The 18,542-nt window shown below is 44.7% G+C and overlaps 1 pseudogene; it reads right to left on the bottom strand.

Moving 5' to 3' along the window:
• Positions 1-1,206: 1,206 nt before the first annotated feature.
• LOC118392562 (branched-chain-amino-acid aminotransferase, cytosolic-like) lies at positions 1,207-16,297 on the bottom strand (annotated as a pseudogene).
• Between the last annotated feature and the right edge of the window lie 2,245 nt (positions 16,298-18,542).

Genomic DNA, 18,542 nt, shown 5'->3' with positions numbered 1-18,542 from the left:
GGACATAAATATATCTCTTCCATCTAAGTATATATAGAAACAGATCTTCCCTTTTCTAGGTACAGAGACATCTGTCAATCATGGCAATACAGGCCTACAGTAGATGACAGACATTGGTCCAAGATAGTACATCACCACACAAATGACCAGTATTATGTTTGATTAGATATCACTATCAACAGATCGTAGATATAACATACATTTTGACATGGAACACCACACACTCGTGCACAGCAACCGGCGTGGAATGATATGACTACTTGCAATGCTACTTCGACTTGTGCTTTCTTTGATACCAGTGGTTGGTGTATCCTTCTACCACTCTAGGTTCCAAGCTTCAGACGTCAGGGATCTCTCTCACTCTGATATATCAGGGCTTATTTCCAGTGTCCTCTTTGAATTCATACATCATTCTATCTTAGCAGTACTAAAAGTGCTTTCCTTGAGAAACTCGGTCCGCCATTTAAGCTCACTTTAAAACGGTTATATTTGTTCAAAATACAAATCTAAAATGCTCTATTCAAAATAGAAATACCATACTCAAAAAGAAGGTTTTCGCATGGCACGGGTTCAAACACACACTTGCGTGTAACGATACTGAAATCACATAACCTCTGCCTATGTCACATGACCCATTTAAAGGTCTATTGAGTCAAAGTGGTGTAACATTAGTTGCTGGTCATTGCTAACGTTACTCCTCTAAATCTTCAGCTGGTAATATTTTAGAGTTCCCACTTTAGCAGGGCTGCCACACCAGGGCAGACTATTGAGATGTGCAGGGCAGGGCGTGTGAACGCGGAGGTCGTGCACATTTTGAGCAGAGTTAGAGTGGAATAATATTGCTACTGACCCTATGGGATTTCAAACTGAACATCCAGTATACTGCAATCTGAGTAAGATTATTGCACATTTAAAAGAGTTTGCCCACACACAAGATTTTACTGATATAGAGGTTACGCTGATGGCTGGTTATTTGGTGTGTGTGTGTGTGTGTGTGTGTGTGTGTGTGTGTGTGTGTGTGTGTGTGTGTGTGTGTGTGTGTGTGTGTGTGTGTGTGTGTGTGTGTGTGTGTGTGTGTGTGTGTGTGTGTGTGTGTGTGTGTGTGTGTGTGTGCTTGCATATGTGTGTGCATGTATGTTGGCGTATACTGTATGCATATACAGTTTATGTGTGCTTGTCCCAGATACCCACACCGATGTGTCTTGGTTACACGAGGACAGACCAGTCACTCTGGGTCGGGCCATACTGTGACCAATGAGAGAAAAGATCATCAGAAGGTCAAAGGTAAACTGGGGTCAAACAGGCATAAAACAACAGGCCAACAATTACAGTAGCAGTCGCAAACGGTTTTAACTCCTTGCCTACAACACAGTGAATGGCGTATCCAAAAACACAAGACAAAAAAGAACAAATATCCCAAGAAATCTTGCGAACTCAGCCACACACAAAACAACGACCAAATCAAAACAGAATGTTCCTGAACTGCGACAACCGCGGAGACAAATCCAATTATTTACGTCTCATGTTGCAAATTAGTTGTAATGGACAGAGTCGTGAAAATAAATAAGCACCCGCGAAGAGAAACAAAAGAAATGCAATTTCTAATTAACATGAAAGAGAAACGGAGGGCCGTGTTAGTAAACCCATCTTTCATCCCTCTTCTCATCCCTCGCTCCCCTCGTCTTAGACAACGCGTTTGTTTGTGCCCAATGTCTTCTTCTTGGGGAGGCGGACACCATTCTGTTTCTCATCCAAATTAAATGTCAACAGATTTAACATCAGGCTCGAGTTTTTTCTGCATTTTGTTGATGTTATTGTTCATTTAGGCTCCTCCGTCTCTCCCTCTCCTCACTCACTCACTCACTCACTCACTCACTCACTCACTCACTCACTCACTCACTCACTCTCACTCACTCTCTCTCTCTCACTCTCTCACTCACTCACTCACTCACTCTCTCTCTCTCTCTCTCTCTCTCTCTCTCTCTCTCTCTCTCTCTCTCTCTCTCTCTCTCTCTCTCTCTCTCTCTCTCTCTCTCTCTCTCTCTCTCTCTCTCTCTCTCTCTCTCTCTCTCTCTCTCGGTCAAGCAGCGTAATTTGCGGCATCTTGGCTTTGATCACAAAGGCTGAGACAATAATTAGGTTTGTGTAATTACAGCAGGCATCTTAATGAGAGCTTTCAGGACTGTGTGTCTGCTCTATCTCCCATCCCTGCCCAACCATTACTACATGAACCTCCTCCTATCTCCTCTGTCTAGCTGTGTGTCGGCGCCACAATGAGCTACAGGGGGAGAGAAGCTATCGCTAATGCCACACATACACTCAGATAAGGTTTACACACAAAGGCAGGCAGGCACGCACACACACAGATCCACACACACACACACACACACACACAGCTACACACACGGCACTAGTGGTTTGGCAGAGGAGACACACACAAGCTCTCACACAAAGCCGTGGCGATGAGGAGATTTAGAGGGAAAACGATAATCACCTGACCAGGGTGAAATGATATGAGGCAGAGAGGAACACAAACTCACAGACAGACAGAGAGACGGCCAGACAGACAGAGAGAGATACTGAGAAAGATCTGCACTGAATGAATGACCCACTCAGTTTAACACCCCCACTAGCAAAGGTATTCTGGTAGGCAGGCAGGGGGAGTGGGATGGTATCCATTTACAGCTCTTAACCAAGGCGATGGAGAGTGGAACATACAGATATGTGGCAAGCTACAGGGCAGAACACCCACTACACTTTACTCATACAAAACCGCCCTGATACACTAACACAGAGGAGACAGAATCGAGATGAATCCAGTATGTATCTCTATGGAATAGTCTGTGTGCTGAGGATGACATCAGTCTAGGTCGGACAGTTGGCAGGCCCTGACGTCCATCCAGCTGTTACCATTACTGTGGGAGAGGTCACATCTGCTGTGAGTGCCTGCATCCGTACCTGGTTGCGTGCGTGACAGAGGACACTGTGCCTAACAGTATAGCTTCCTTCACTGTCCCCGTCCACTTGCTGGGCTCAAATGAGTGACCCACTGCTTCGCCAACACACGTGACCGCCGACTCGACAACGTCTTAGCCAGCTGCGCCTCCGAAAAGGATCCAAATTGATAGACAATCGACCTCTGTCACACGTGTCTCACTGGGCACACTCTGGTTGAATTAAATGACGTTGAACCAACGTGGAATAGACGTTGCATTGATGTCTGTGACCACCTTACCTGTATATCTTTGAGCTCCTTCATCCATCTAGAGGCTGGGGGAAATCCTCCTGGCAGGGGATATGTAGTTTCTAGAAAGAGAGAGACACACAATTTAAAAATACTACTTTCTGGAGTAGCTGTTCAGCGGTTTATGACAAAGTGTTAAACGTGAAAGTGCTTGATTCTAATGTTTTGATCGCTTGCTTGATTGCATCATTCATCCATCCATTCAGTCATCCATCCATTCATTCATCCATATGTTGTAAGGGTAGTGAGTTGTGGTTTTGTACCTCTCCCTGGTAGAGTATGCGTCCCACAGGCCTGACCACACATGCAGTACCAGAGCCAAACATCTCCTTAACACAGCCCTCTTTCAGAGCACAGCACAGGTCTGCCATGGTCAGGTACCTCTCACACACCTTAGAGGTGGATGAGGAGGGAGGGAGGTGGAGGAGGAGAGAGGGACAACCCCAGTTGTAACTAACCTGATTCAGCTTATCAACCAGCTATTCAAATAAGGTACGCTAGATTAGGGTTGGAGTGAAAGTTTACAGGATGGTAGCTCTCTAAGAACAGGGCTGGAGAGCCCTTCTCCCCCCCCCCTCTCTCTCTATGCCCCCTTCTCTCTCTCTCTCTCTCTCTCTCTGTCTGTCTGTCTCTCTCTCTCTCTCTCACACACCCCAGTGTGGCATCTAGGTTGCCAGATCTGCCTGTGCTTTAGCCAAGTCCTCCAAGATTCCTTGTCATGCTATACATGTATCTGATCTGGCAACCAGGCTACTGGTTTAATGGCCAGTGATAGCCGCTGGTATAGTGCCTGTGCCCCTGTAGCAGATGGAAGCACCCCTGGTGGTATGTCCATGCGAGTGTCAAGTCCATCTTTCCCTTAATTAAACCCCGAGTGCCATGGCAAGTTCAACCCTCTATCTTTCTGTTGCCCCCTAGCTTGTGTCCTGTGTTGTTGTTGAACGATCTTATGTCTTACCCTTAGAGAACACATTGTACTTGCCCCCCTCTTACCCTCTCTATATACAGTACCAGTCAAACGTTTGGACACACCTACTCATTCCAGGGTTTTTCTTTATTTTGACTGTTTTCTACATTGTAGAATAATAGTGAAGACGTCAACACTATGAAATAAGACATATGAAATCATGCAGTAACCAAAAAAAAGTGTTAAACAAATCAAAACATATTTTAGATTTTAGATTCTTCAAAGTAACCACCTTCGCCTTGATGACAGCTTTGCACACTCTTGGCATTCTCTCAACCAGCTTCATGAGATAGTCACCTGGAATGCATTTCAATTAACAGGTGTGCCTTGTTAAAAGTTAATTTGTGGAATTGTTTTCCTTCTTAATGCATTTGAACCAATCAGTTGTGTTGTGACAAGGTAGGGGTGGTATACAGAATCTAATTTGCAAAAAAAAATCTAAAAACCAGTTTTTGCTTTGTCATTATGGGGTACTGTGTGTAGATTAATGAGGGGAAAAAACGATTTAATCCATTTTTGAATAAGGTTATTTCACCATTTCCTGGTGAGTTCCAGGATGCTCTGCCGCGTGATCCCAGGTAGGATTATTCCATCCAGAGGTGGCGTTGCCAGCTCCTCCTCTGGAGAGAAAAACGTTGGATGAACAAATGAATTTAACAGATCTTTTAGTGTCAATGGAATATCCAATATGACCCGGTTTACAGAGAGGAGGTGAAGAGGTGAAGAACAGCACTGGCTATGTAAGACTGCAGCTGCGGTGATATACACTCTAACCACTAGATGTCGCTGTTGTACAATCAGACACAAAGATCCGTTTCCTGTTCAGTAACATTATGACCATATCAACAGATCTAGAAGAGGATGGTCGTGTTCCCCTGCTCAGACATGCCAGATATTTCAATTCCTGGATAGGTATTTTAAGTATCAGCTAACCACGTCATATGTTCTAGAAATTGTGTGGCATGCAAAACCATTGGTTGATGCATGGAATGTCTGAACATGGGAACGCAACCCATATTTCCTTTGGTCTTGTTCAATTGCAAAAGCCCGATTAAAGCAAAGGTATTATCTCTAATCTCATTGGCCATGACACTGAAAGTGATCATGTTCATGGTTCCGACCTCTGTGATTTGAGCCAGAGGACCTGCTGGCACCCATAATCCACTGCTTCATGCTGGGCGTAGATAGATGCTCCATAGTTCCTGTAAACAAACCACCATGTTCATGTTCATTTTAATCCACAAACGAGAGTTGTCCGTTTACATTTAAATTCCATGAGTCGTAATCCAAAAGGATTTGACACTGTTCCGTTCGTTAGAGTAACCAAGCGCGTGATCTTGTTGTGTACTGTACATAAATCGTGTCACAATGAAATCCAAAGCTCTTTAGAGTTGAATCTGGTGTAAAGCTGTATTAGTAGTGTTGGCAGGGTGGGGATATTAGGGTCAGGACAAATTAGTAGAACACGTTGCAAAGCAAGCATTTTTACTGCATCTCAAAAGAATACTACCATGTCTGTTCTTCCTTTACTCAAAGGGTACAGTAACCAATTCCAATCCTAACTTGTGATATGTTGGATATTTTACAGTCTCCCGTCCCTCCTCTAACCTTCCCATCTTACAGTCTCCAGTCCCTCCTCTACCCTCCCATCTTACAGTCTCCAGTCCCTCCTCTTACCCTCCCATCTTACAGTCTCCAGTCCCTCCTCTTACCCTCCCATCTTACAGTCTCCCGTCCCTCCTCTAACCTTCCCATCTTACAGTCTCCAGTCCCTCCTCTACCCTCCCATCTTACAGTCTCCAGTCCCTCCTCTTACCCTCCCATCTTACAGTCTCCAGTCCCTCCTCTTACCCTCCCATCTTACGGTCTCCTGTCCCTCCTCTCCAGGCTCTGATGTATTTGAAGTCGTCCCAGAGAGAGACAGGTTTAGCTCCTGTACTGAAGAAGGAACCAACAGGACTCAGGGTCACATAAAGCAGAGCACGGGATGGCTTCTTCACTCCTAGAGACTGCTAACCTGCTAGTGTAGTTGACAAACTCTTGAACTATTCACAAATAAATTATTGCTACTTCAGCAACAGGTTGAGCCAGGAAAGGAGAAATGGGACAAAAATATGAACAAACAGAACATTCAGTGACTGCAGCAGACACTACAGAAAGTCCTGTAGCAGACTCTCTTATCCAGAGTGACTTAAAGTTAGTGCATTCCTCTTAAGACAGCTTAGTGAGACAGCCACATATCGCAGTTGTCGCAAGTACATTTTTCTCAATTAAAAAGTTATCTGCAAAGTCAGTGCTCGTAGGAAAAGCAATCTGTGGATTTCACATGACTGGGAATGCAGATATGCATCTGTTGGTCACAGATACCTTATAAAAAGGTAGGGGCGTGGATCAGAAAACCTGTCAGTATCTGGTGTGACCACCATTTGCCTCATGCAGCGCATGTCAGGCTGTTGATTGTGGCCTGTGGAATGTGGAATGTTGTCCCCCTCCTCTTCAATGGCTGTGTGAAGTTGCTGGATATTGGTGGAAACTGGAACACATTGTCGAACACATCAATCCATAGCATCCCAAACATGCTCAATGGGTGACATGTCTGGTGAGTATGCAGGCCAAGGAAGAACTGGAACATTTTCAGCTTCCAGGAATTGTGTACAGATCCTTGCAACATGGGGCCGTGCATTATCAGGCTGAAACATGAGGTGTTTGCGGAAGATGAATGGCACGAACATGGGCCTCAGGTTCTCATCACGGTATCTCTGTGTATTCAAATGGCCATCGATAAAATGCTATTGTGTTCGCTGTCCATAGTTTACCGTATGCCTGCCCAAACCATAATCCCACCGCCACCATGGGCCCCTCTGTTCACAATGTTGACGTCAGCAAACCGCTCGCCCACATGACACCTGATACACGTGGTCTGCGGTTGTGAGTGAGGTTGGACGTACTGCCAAATTCTCTAAAACAACATTGGAGGCGGCTTATGGTAGAAAAAAATGTACATTAAATTATCTGGCAACAGCTCCAATTACACGCTCCGTCAAAATCTGATACATATGTGGCAATGTGAGTGGGCTTTTATTGTCCCCAGCACAAGGTGCACCTGCGTAATGATCATGTTGTTTAATCAGCTTCTTGATATGCCACACCTGTCAGATGGATGGATTACCTTGGCAAGGGAGAAGTACTCACTAACAGGGATGTTTGTTCAGTACCACCGCCTGTATGTGTTCTTACCGGCAGGCAGGCCCTCTCTGCAGACTTTGCCATACGGTTCATGTTGAGCATGGGTCGGACTTTGTCATCAGCACCTCGGTATGCCTTCATACCCTCAAACAACTGACCAGAGATCAGAGGAGAGGAAAGAGACAGGGGTTAAGACTGGCAGACAGGAAGAACCACTGACCTAGTCATTCTCTGAACAGAGTGAATATACTAAAAGGAAAAATGTAAACATAATGAATGAGGTCCAGAATGGGAAATTGGCTTCCTGAACCTATGTGTGTGTGTGTGTAAGTTTCAGTACAAATGAGCGTACATGTGTTGGCCATTTATGTCCAACCCACTGTCTTTCAACTATCCTAGCTGTGCCTATTCTTATCCTAGCTACAATTAAAGTGTACTACATTCATCTTAAACTCTCAACACAAACTCTCAGCATCTCAGCAGCACAGTCTGTTTCCTGATTGAAGACACTGAAATTGGGTCTGTAAGACGTGACAACCATGGGGAAGGTCCTATACATACCTGTAGTGTAGATGCTGGACCTGTACATTTACACCAGTGTTGGAATTGCTCATTGGTAGGCTGGTGCCAAGTATGTTACATTAGCTGCACGTGCCTGTTTAAGCCTTTCATTAGCTGCACGTGCCTGTTTAAGCCTTTCATTTGGGACGTTTTCAGACCTTTTGTTTGTTTTGACTGTCGTTTCGCACTTTTTGTTAATATTTCTGCCATCATTCATTTTCGAACACTATAATTTAATGAACCGGCACCTGATTTTGCACCTTTAACTTTGTCTCCTGCTGCTTTGTCATATCCTTGAATTAGTTGATGTTATTAGACATATTTAAAATACTGATAGATTGCCTAAGTTATTTTAGTACAAAATAAATTAAATGTATGTAATAAATCTACCAACATATTTCCACTGTTAGTCTTCATTACTATCAGGTGGGCAGCAAGAATGGACAGCATGAGCGTGAGATACATTAACTTTCTAACAAGGCCTAACAAGGTGGTGTTTCCTACCTGCACAGCGTAGTGCATGGCTGAGCAGGCCAGGTGGAGAGACTGGTTACCAAAGGGCTTGATGTGAGGTTTCTGCCAGCCTCCAGCGTTGGTCCACTCTATGGTCAACATGTGGTCAGAGAACACAGTTCCAAACACCAGATTGGTCAGGTCAGGTTTGGCCTTGTGGGTCTGGGACAGCTCAATGACCAGGTCAGCTGCCTGGGGGGGGAGGATATAGAGGACAGGGTTTAGATGTAAACTCATTCACTCATTCATTGTCCACAAACACTGTTGTAAAATGTATAGGTCAAAACAATGTCCATTTAATAAAGGAGCACTTTGGGGACATTTCAAAGTGAATTTATTCTGCGTTCATTTTTGTATCATCATTATTACAGTGTAGGCCAACATGATCCCAATTCTAGCTCCAAGATGCCGGCATTTAGAAAAAGTCTTTGGTGCTGAAATATTGGCGCATTGAACCATGTCGTGTGCCGTAGTTTAAACAAATCTGTGGATAGTTGTCACGCCCTGACCTTAGAGATCCTTTTTATGTCTCTATGTTGGTTTGGTCAGGGCGTGAGTTGGGGTGGGCATTCTGTTTTGTGTTTCTATGATTTTCTATTTCTAGGTTTTGGCCGGGTATGGTTCTCAAACAGGGACAGCTGTCTATCGTTGTCTCTGATTGGGAACCATACTTAGGTACCCTTTTTCCCACCTGTGTTTGTGGGAAGTTAACTTTGTTTGATGGCACATAGCCTTAAGCGACACGGTTTGTTTTGTATTGTTTATTGTTTTGTCTGCGTCACCCAAATAAAAAGGAAATATGTACGCTCACCTTGTACGCTGCACCTTGGTTAAGTTCTATCAACAGCCATGACAATAGTGCTAAAAACAATGACGTCATTCCTGAATTCCGACATCTTTAGACACCTTTGCCATTGTACAGGAATGTAAACTTTTGTTATCAGTCCTTATTCTAAAATTGATTGAATAAATAAAAATCCTCACCAATTTACACACAATACTCCATAATGACAAACTGAAAACAGGTTTATTGACATTTTTGCAAATTTATTAAAAATAACAAACAGAAATACCTTATTTACATAAGTACTCAGACCCTTTGCCATGAGACTCGAAATTGAATTCAGGTGCAACCTGTTTACATTGTTCATCCTTGTTTCTACAACTTCATTGGAGTCCACCTGTGGTAAATTCAATAGATTGGACCTGATTTGGAAAGGCACACACCTGTCGATATAAGGTCCCACAGTTGACAGTGTAAGAGAAAAAACCAAACCAGGAGGTTGAAGGAATTGTCCTTAGAGCGCCAAGACAGAATTATGTTGAGGCACAGATCTAGGGAAGAGTACCAATACACTTCTGCAGCATTGAAGGTCCCCAAGAACACAGCCTCCATCATTCTTAAGGGGAAGAAGTTTGGAACCACCGAGACTCTTCCTAGAGCTGGCCGCCTGGCCAAACTGAGCAATCGGGGAAGAAGGGCCTTGGTCAGGAAGGTGACCAAGAACCTGAATGTCACTCTGACAGCACTCCAAAGTTCCTCTGTGGAGATGGGAGAACCTTCCAGAAGGACAACCATCTTTGCAGCACTCCAGCAATCAGGCCTTTATGGTAGCGTGGCCAGATGGAATCCACTCCTCAGTAAAAGGCACATGACAGCCCGCTTGGAGTTTGCCAAAAGGCACCTAAAACAAGATTCTCTGGTCTGATGAACTCTTTTGCCTGAATGCCAAGTGTCACGTCTGGAGGAAACCTGGCACCATCCCTACGGTGAAGCATGGTGGTGGCAGCATCATGCTGTGGGGATGTTTTTCAGCGGCAGGTACTGGGAGACAAGTCAGGATCGAGGGAAAGATGAATGGAGCAAAGTCCAGAGAGATCCTTGATGAAAACCTGCACTCAGGACCTCAGACCGGGGTTGAAGGTTGACCTTCCAATAGGACAACGACCCTAAACACACAGCCAAGACAACGCAGCAGTGGTTTCAGGAAGAGTCTCTGAATGTCCTTGAGTGGCCGAGCCAGGGCCTGGACTTGAACCTGATCTAACATCTCTGGAGAGACCTGAAAATAGCTGTGCAGCGACGCTCCACATCAAACCTGATAGAGCTTGAGAGGATCTGCAGAGAAGAATGGGAGAAACGCCCCAAATCAAATCGAATTTTATTGGTCACATTTTAAGCAGATGTTTTTGCAGGTGTAGCGAAATGCTTGTGTTCCTAGGTCCAAAAGTGCAGTATTATCTAACAATTGACAACAGTACACACACATCTCAAAGTAAAAGAATGGAATTACGAAACATATAAGTATTAGAATGAGCACTGTCTGAGTGGCATGGACTAAAATACAGTAGAGTACAGTATAAACATATGAAATGAGTAAAACAGTATGTAAACATGTTTAAAAGTGACTTGTGTTCCATGTAAAGTGACCAGTGATTCCATGTCTATGTTCATAGGGAAGCAGCCTCTAGGTTGCAGAGTTGAGTAACTGGGTGGTAGCCGGCTAGTAATGGCTATTTAACAGTCCGATAGCCTTGAGATAGAAGCTGTTTTTCAGTCTCTCAGCCCCTGCTTTGATGCACCTGTACTGACCTCACCTTCTGGATGATAGCAGAGTGAACAGGCGGTTGATGTCCTTGATGATCTTTTTGACCTTCCTGTGACATCGGGTGTTGTAGGTGTCCTGGAAGGCAGGTAGTGTGCCCCGGTGATGCGTTGGGCAGACTGCACCACCCTCTGGAGAGCCCTGCGGTTACGGGCGGTGCAGTTGCCGTCCCAGGCAGTGATACAGCCTGACATGATGCTCTCAATTGTATATCTGTAAAAGTTTGTGAGGTTCTTAGGGGCCAAGATTAATTTAGCTGCTGAGCCTTCTTTACTACACTGTCTGTGTGGGTGGACCCTTTCAGTTTATCAGTGATGTGTACGCCGAGGAGCTTGAAGCTTTTCACCTTCTCCACCGCGGTCCTGCAGATGTGAAAAGGTGTGTTCTCTCTGTGTTGACCAGTTCTTTCATTTTGTTAACGTTGAGGTTATTTTCCAAACTTGATGATTTAGTTGGAGGCATGCGTGGCCATGCAGTAAAGGTTAAACAGGGTGTACAGGAGGGGGCTGAGCACGCACCCTTGTGGGGCCCCTGTGTTGAGAATCAGTGTAATAGAGGTGTTGTTTCCTACCTTCACCACCTGGGGGCGGCCCGTCAGGAAGTCCAGGACCCAGTTGCAAAGGGCGGGGTTTACACCCAGGGCCTCGAGCTTAATGAATAGCTTGGAGGGTACTATGGTGTTGAAGGCTGAGCTATAATCAATGAACAGCATTCTTACATAGGAATTCCTCTTCTCCAGATGAGATAGGACAGTGTGCAGTGCAATGGCGATTACATCATATGTGGATCTATTGGGGTGGTGTGTAAATATATAGTGGGTCTAGGGAGTCAGGTAAGGTGGAGGTGAAATTATCCTTAACTAAGCCTCTCAAAGCACTTCATGATGACAGAAGTGAGTGCTATGGGGCGATGGTCATTTAGTTCAGTTACCTTTGCTTTCTTGGATACAGGAGCAGTGGTGGACATCTTGAAGCAAGTGGGGACAGCAGACTGGGATAAGGAGAAATGTAATATGTCCGTAAACACTCCAGCCAGCTGGTCTGCACATGCTCTGAGAACGTGGCTAGGATACTGTCTGGTCTGAAAGAATTGCGAGGGTTAACACTCTTAAATGTCTTACTCACGTCGGCCACGGAGAACGAGAACCCACAGTCCTTGGGAGCAGTTCACCTTCAGGATATGTGGTTTCCAGTTTGCAGAAAGTCCAGTGTAGGTCCTTGAGAGCCTTCGTGGTATCGGCTTGAGCGGGAATATACACGACTGACTATAACCGAAGAGAATTATCTTGGGAGGTAATACGGACTGCATTTGATTTGTGAGGTATTCTAGGTCAGGTGAACAAAAGGACTTGAGTTCCTTTACGTTATCACAATCACAACATGAGTAGTTAATCATGAAACATACAACACCGCCTTTCTTTCTCCCAGAGAGTTCTGTATTCCTGTCTGCGCGATGTACTGAGAACCCAGCTGGCTGTGTGGACGGGGACAGTATATCCGGACAGAGCCAGGTGTGCCAAGCTTGTAGCGTCATACCCGAGAAGACTCAAGGCTGTAATCGCTGCCAAAGGTGCTTCAACAAATTACTGAGTAAAGGGTCTGATTACTTATGTGAGACACATTTCAGTTGAAGGCATTCAGTTGTACAACTGACTAGGTATGGGGGATAACCTAGTCAGTTGTACAACTCAATGCCTTCAACTGATGCCTTTTCCCTTTCCCTATTTCAGTTTTGGATTTTTTTTAATAAATGAGCAAAAATGTCTAAAAACCTGTTTTTGCTTTGTCATTATGGGGTATTGTGTGTGGATTGATGAGGGGGTGAAATTATTTAATTGATTTTAGAATAGGGCTGTAACGTCACAAAATGTGGAAAAAGTCAAGGGGTCTGAATACTTTCCAAATGCACTGTGTCTCATCAGGTGCTTCAGAGTTCTGCAATTCTCCTGCTGGCCAGTAGAGGACACTCCAGGCTTTTAACTTCTAGGAACATGAGCCACTCAATAAACAAACAACCACAGAGGACACCTGACACAACTGCTCTCAGTGTAGGAGTTGCCTTTACCACAGTTCTAGGATCAGATAACTCTCCCCCAATCCTAACATTAACCATGAGGGTGGGGGTAAATATTAGTCTAGATCAGTAGCTAAAGGCAAATGCTCTGTTGTGGTTGGCTGCTCTCAGTGCCTGTCTGGACTAGGCCTGTCTCAGATCTACCCTTCCTGGGCTGCATTTATTTACACAGGCAGCCCAATTCTGATTTTTTTCTCTCACTAATTGGTCTTTTGACCAATCAGCTCTGAAAAAGGGATTGGTCAAAAGACCAAATAGAGGACAAAAGATTAGAATTGGGCTGCCTGCGTAAATGCAGACCTGTTGCAGCATTGTGTAATCTCAGATTACAGAGGGGTAGTGCTGGCCAACAGTCTGAGAGAGCACTGTCAGATTACTCTCTCTCTTTCTCACAGTCACACGTCACTGACTACAGCTTTGGTTACCAATGTTTTGGCCTAATATCGCCATTTACTTACCCAGCCATGAATCTGATATATTGATATTTTAAAACTTCAGTGTGATAAAATTGGATAAAATAAGGTACATTTTCTAGTGACTATATCTCCTCATTAGTTCAGAATGCACACATCTTTTAATAAGAAGTGCATTGCATGACAAATCACTTCTGACCTGCTGTGAAGAATTTGACATTTACAGAGATCCTGATAACTCTGTTAACTAATGTAATAGCACAAGACTGTTACGCTCGTCGATGGAAGGAACGGACCAAGGTGCAGCGTGGTAGGCGTACATCTTACTTTATTCAATGAACACCGAAAAAACAACAAATACAACCAAAATTTTAAGTTTAGTAGGGCTAAACAGCACAGTACCAAAACAAGATCCCACAAACTACAGGTGGGAAAAAGCTGCCTAAGTATGATCCCCAATCAGAGACAACGATAGACAGCTGCCTCTGATTGGGAACCATACCCGGCCAATAAAGAAATAGAAAACATAGATTGCCCACCCTAGTCACACCCTGACCTAATCAAATAGAGAATTAAAAGGATCTCTAAGGTCACGGCGTGACAGTACCCCCTCCCACCAAAGGTGCGGACTCCGGCCGCAAACCTGAACCTATAGGGGAGGGTCCGGGTGGGCATCTACCCTTGTTGGTGGCTCCGGTTCGGGACGCAGACTCCGCTCCGCTCGTGGCTCCGCCAACTTCAGTGGCGCCTCTGGTGCGGGGATCGTCGCCGGAAGCTCCGGGCCGTGAATCATCGCCGGAGGAATCGAACCGTGGGTCATTGCCGGAGACTCCGGACCGTAGGTTGGCGCCGGGGACTCCGGACCATAGATCATCGCCGGGGACTCCAGACCGTAGATCGTTGGAGGCTCCGGACTGGGAACTGTCGCTGAAGGCTCCGGACTGGGAACCCTCACTGGAGGCTCCGGACTGGGAACCCTCGCTGGAGGCTCCGAACTGGGCACCCTCGCTGGAGGCTCCGCGCCATGGATCATCACTGGAAGCTCTGGGCCATGGATCATCACTGGAGGCTCTGGGCCATGGATTATCACTGGAGGCTCCGGGCCATGGATCATCACTGGAGGCTCCGGGCCATGGATCATCACTGGAGGCTATGTGTGTGGAGCTGGCACAGGACGTACCAGGCTGGAGACACGCACTGGAGGCGGGTGCATGGAGCTGGCACAGGATATACTGGACCGTGGAGGCACACTGGAGGTCTGGAGTGTAGAGCTGGCACAATGCGTCCTGGACAAATGACCACTATTTATTAAACATGTAGAACTCTAAGGACGCTGCGCCTTGGTCCATTCATTCAGACGAGCTTGACAACGACTTAGATGTGTAAGGTGAATGAGTTTCAAGTAATCCATGTTCAGCGTAACATCACACGCTCCATTGGTCAGGGATTACCAAACTATAAATACTCTACATCCAGCTCAGGTGGGTCACAAAACAGGAGTCAGATTCCTACAAGTGTGTACAGTAACAACACAGAGGTCTATAGCGTACACAAGCGAGGCTCAGATACAGTACTACAGAGGTGCTTGTCGTTCAAGACTACAGACCTGATGCAATTATGAGAATGTAGCATCTATGAGGCCATTTTCTCAGACATTGATTAATTAATAACAGGCTTAATCCAGCTGTGAATGTCTTCATCTTAAAACGGTCCTGCACAGCCCATGACAACTCTCTCTCTTTCTCGTTCTCTTTCTCGTTCTCGCTCTCACCCCTTTCTCTCCCCCTCTTTCTCCTAATCACCAAATCACCACCTGCGACTGCCGCCTGCCTGGCTGTCTCCTCCATGTGCAACGTTAGAGAGCAGAGTAAATCAGAGCTAAAAGCCTGCGGCAGATCACAGGTCACAGCCTGATTGACAGGTGGTGCTTAGCTTTATCTGGGAAAGTGGATTCTCTGCGGAGACGACACAGGACCTCCTAGATAGACCAGGGCCCTCATCCTTCTCTTTCTCTATACCTCTCGGAGGGCCACAAAGGGCCACAACATTGAGTATGTGGTTAGCACAGGGGTCTGGGGAGCACAAGCCAAACGAGGGGCCCCAGAAGGAGTTAACCCCCATGGATCTATAAGACGAACATCTCAGGATCTCAGGTGGATTTCTTTGACTCCGTTTTGCTGAGGCGGACGTATTGTTATTTTTGTAGGGGGATGTGTTTTTTTGTTTGTTGATCTAACGGACTGAGAGGCATTAGGAGAGCCATGTTTGTGGGGGGAGGTGTCCATGCTGTTGGTGTGACCTGGACCTTTTGATTGACAACCAGGGGAGGTTTTATGAATATCAGAATCATATCCAGGAAACATCAAGATGGTGCAGCTGGGCTCCTCGCTGAAGGCAAGTGATTCATCTGATTCCCCACACTGAAATGGGCAGTTGGAGGGAATGGCGTCTCCAGTTAGCCATACACTGACAAGCTTCAAATGTCTTGAGATTGCAGTTTACACGCAATATAAATTCACTAATGTAGCAGTGTACTATGCAATATGTGCAATATCTGAACTGTTCCACATTAAAATACCATTGCTGTACCACATGCCTTTGCACACACACTTGAAATGAACGAAGAATAATGCTCATTGCTATGCACATTGTACCACCGGGTAAATGATTAGAATGTTACCTTGAAGCTGTGGACGCTGTCTTCCACGCCACTACTGGTGGATACATCTTTACCGGAGCCCTGGGAGGACATTGTAAACAACTTTATATAGATGACAACTTTACGTGGGATGTAATCAACTACATATAAGCCTAAGCTTATTAAAACATTCACACTCGGGTAGTGTATTCAGACAATGAGAGAGCAACAGGGTTAGTTATTTAAAAATTCTAATTGGCAACAGCATGGGATGGGGAGCAGGGAGAGATGGGGTTGTTGGAAAGAACATTGAGATTTGCTAACGGAAATTGAATGAGGATAGGACAAGGTATTGTCTGTGAGGGTGGAATTCCCTGCTCTGCTCAGCAACAGCACAGGAGCTCATTTGACCTGCAGCAAGACGGTAGTCTGTCGCTAGGTGAACTGAAGACTTGCATTTATATTAGGCTAGCGTGACTCCACAAGCAAAGGCCTAATCATGTAATAATAACAGGCATAATAATCATAACAATAATGGTGGTCGATGAGATTATATAATACAAGCTATTTTAACATGTGATCATGCAGTAAATACTGTGAAATAACGTCATTGATTACCCTTTGTAGTTATTATGAGCCATTGGTAGGCAGCTAATAAATAGACAGGCTGGTTTTAAGAGCGACATGCGAATAACAGAACATCCCGTTGGCGTGATGCAGTGATATAAAATGTGTCGTCTTATGCTACAGCTGCCATCTCAAAACACATAAGGCTAAGCAATATAGATATGTTAAATCATTTTTTCATCTCAGTCTCTGGACTTTGACCCCATTGAAAACCTGTGGTTTGAATTTAATGGAGTGGTCCATAAGCGCAAACAAAGGATATTGGGAAATATCCTGTATGGAGGAACAGTCTAATATCCCTCCCAATGTGTTCTCCAATCTCATAAAATATTTTAGAAAAATCTAAACACATGTAAAGTGTTGGTCCCATGTTTCATGAGCTTAAATAAAAAATCCCATACATTTTCCATACAGACAAAAAAACTTTTTTTCTCCCAAATTTAGTGTACAAATTTGTTTATATTTATGTTAGTGAGCATTTCTCCTTTGCCAAAGTAATCCATCCACCTGACAGGCGTGGTATATCAAGACGCCGATTAAAGAGCTTGATCATTACACAGGTGCACCTTGCGCGGGGGACAATAAAACGCCACTCTAAAATGTGCAGTTTGGTCACACAAGTTTTGAGGGTGCGTGCATTTGGCATGCTGACTGCAAGAATGTCCACCAGAGATGTTGCCAGAGAATTGAATGTTAATTTCTCTACAATAAGCCGCTTCCCATTTGAATGCACAGAGACACCGTGATGAGATCCACCGCCATCACCTCATGTTTCAGCATGATAATGCATGGCCCCATGTTGCATGGATCTCTACACAATTCCTGGACGCTGAAAATGTCCCAGTTCTTCCATGACCTGCATACTCACCAGACATGTCACCCATTGAGCATGTTTGGGATGCTCTGAAGCGACCTGTACGACAGCGTGTTCCAGTTCCCGCCAACATGGGACAACATTCCACAGGCCACAATCAACAGACTGATCAACTCTATGCCAAGGAGATGTGTCGCGCCGCATGAGGCTAATGGTGGTCACACCAGATACTGACTGGTTTTCTGATCCACGCCCCTACCCTTTTCTTTAAAGGTATCTGTGACCAACAGATGCATATCTGTAAGGCCTAATGAATTTATTTAAATTAAAAGATTTTCTTATATGAACTGTAACTCATATCTTTGAAATTGTTGCATGTTGTGTTTATATTTGTGTTCAGTATATAATATGCATTGTAATATACAACAAACAGGTTTTCCTCCCTGGATTATTCCTGCTGTTTATGGCTTTTCACTTACTATTCTTCTCTCATTTATATATTAAATGTACAGTTGAAGTCGGAAGTTTACATACACTTAGGTTGGAGTAATTAAAACTAGTTTTTCAACCACTCCACAAATTTCTTGTTAAGAAACTGTAGTTGGCAAGTCGGTTAGGACATCTAACTTTGTGCATGACACAAGTAATTTTTCCATCAATTGTTTAAAGAAAGATTATTTCTATAACGGTCTTCTTCCTCCTCTGATGAGGAGTAGTGGGAAGGATCGGAGGACCAATGCGCAGCGTGGTAAGTGTTCATGATACTTTTAATAGAACACAGAAAAATACAAAATAACAACGTGAAATAACAAAAAACGAAACAGTTCCGTGTGGAACACACAGACACAGAAAATAATCACCCACAAATCAAGGGTGAAAATAGGCTGCCTAAGTATGGTT

The sequence above is a fragment of the Oncorhynchus keta genome, chromosome 13 (genome assembly GCF_023373465.1).
Source record: "Oncorhynchus keta strain PuntledgeMale-10-30-2019 chromosome 13, Oket_V2, whole genome shotgun sequence".
Classification (NCBI taxonomy): domain Eukaryota; kingdom Metazoa; phylum Chordata; class Actinopteri; order Salmoniformes; family Salmonidae; genus Oncorhynchus; species Oncorhynchus keta.
This window is presented reverse-complemented; position numbering and strand designations above follow the sequence as displayed.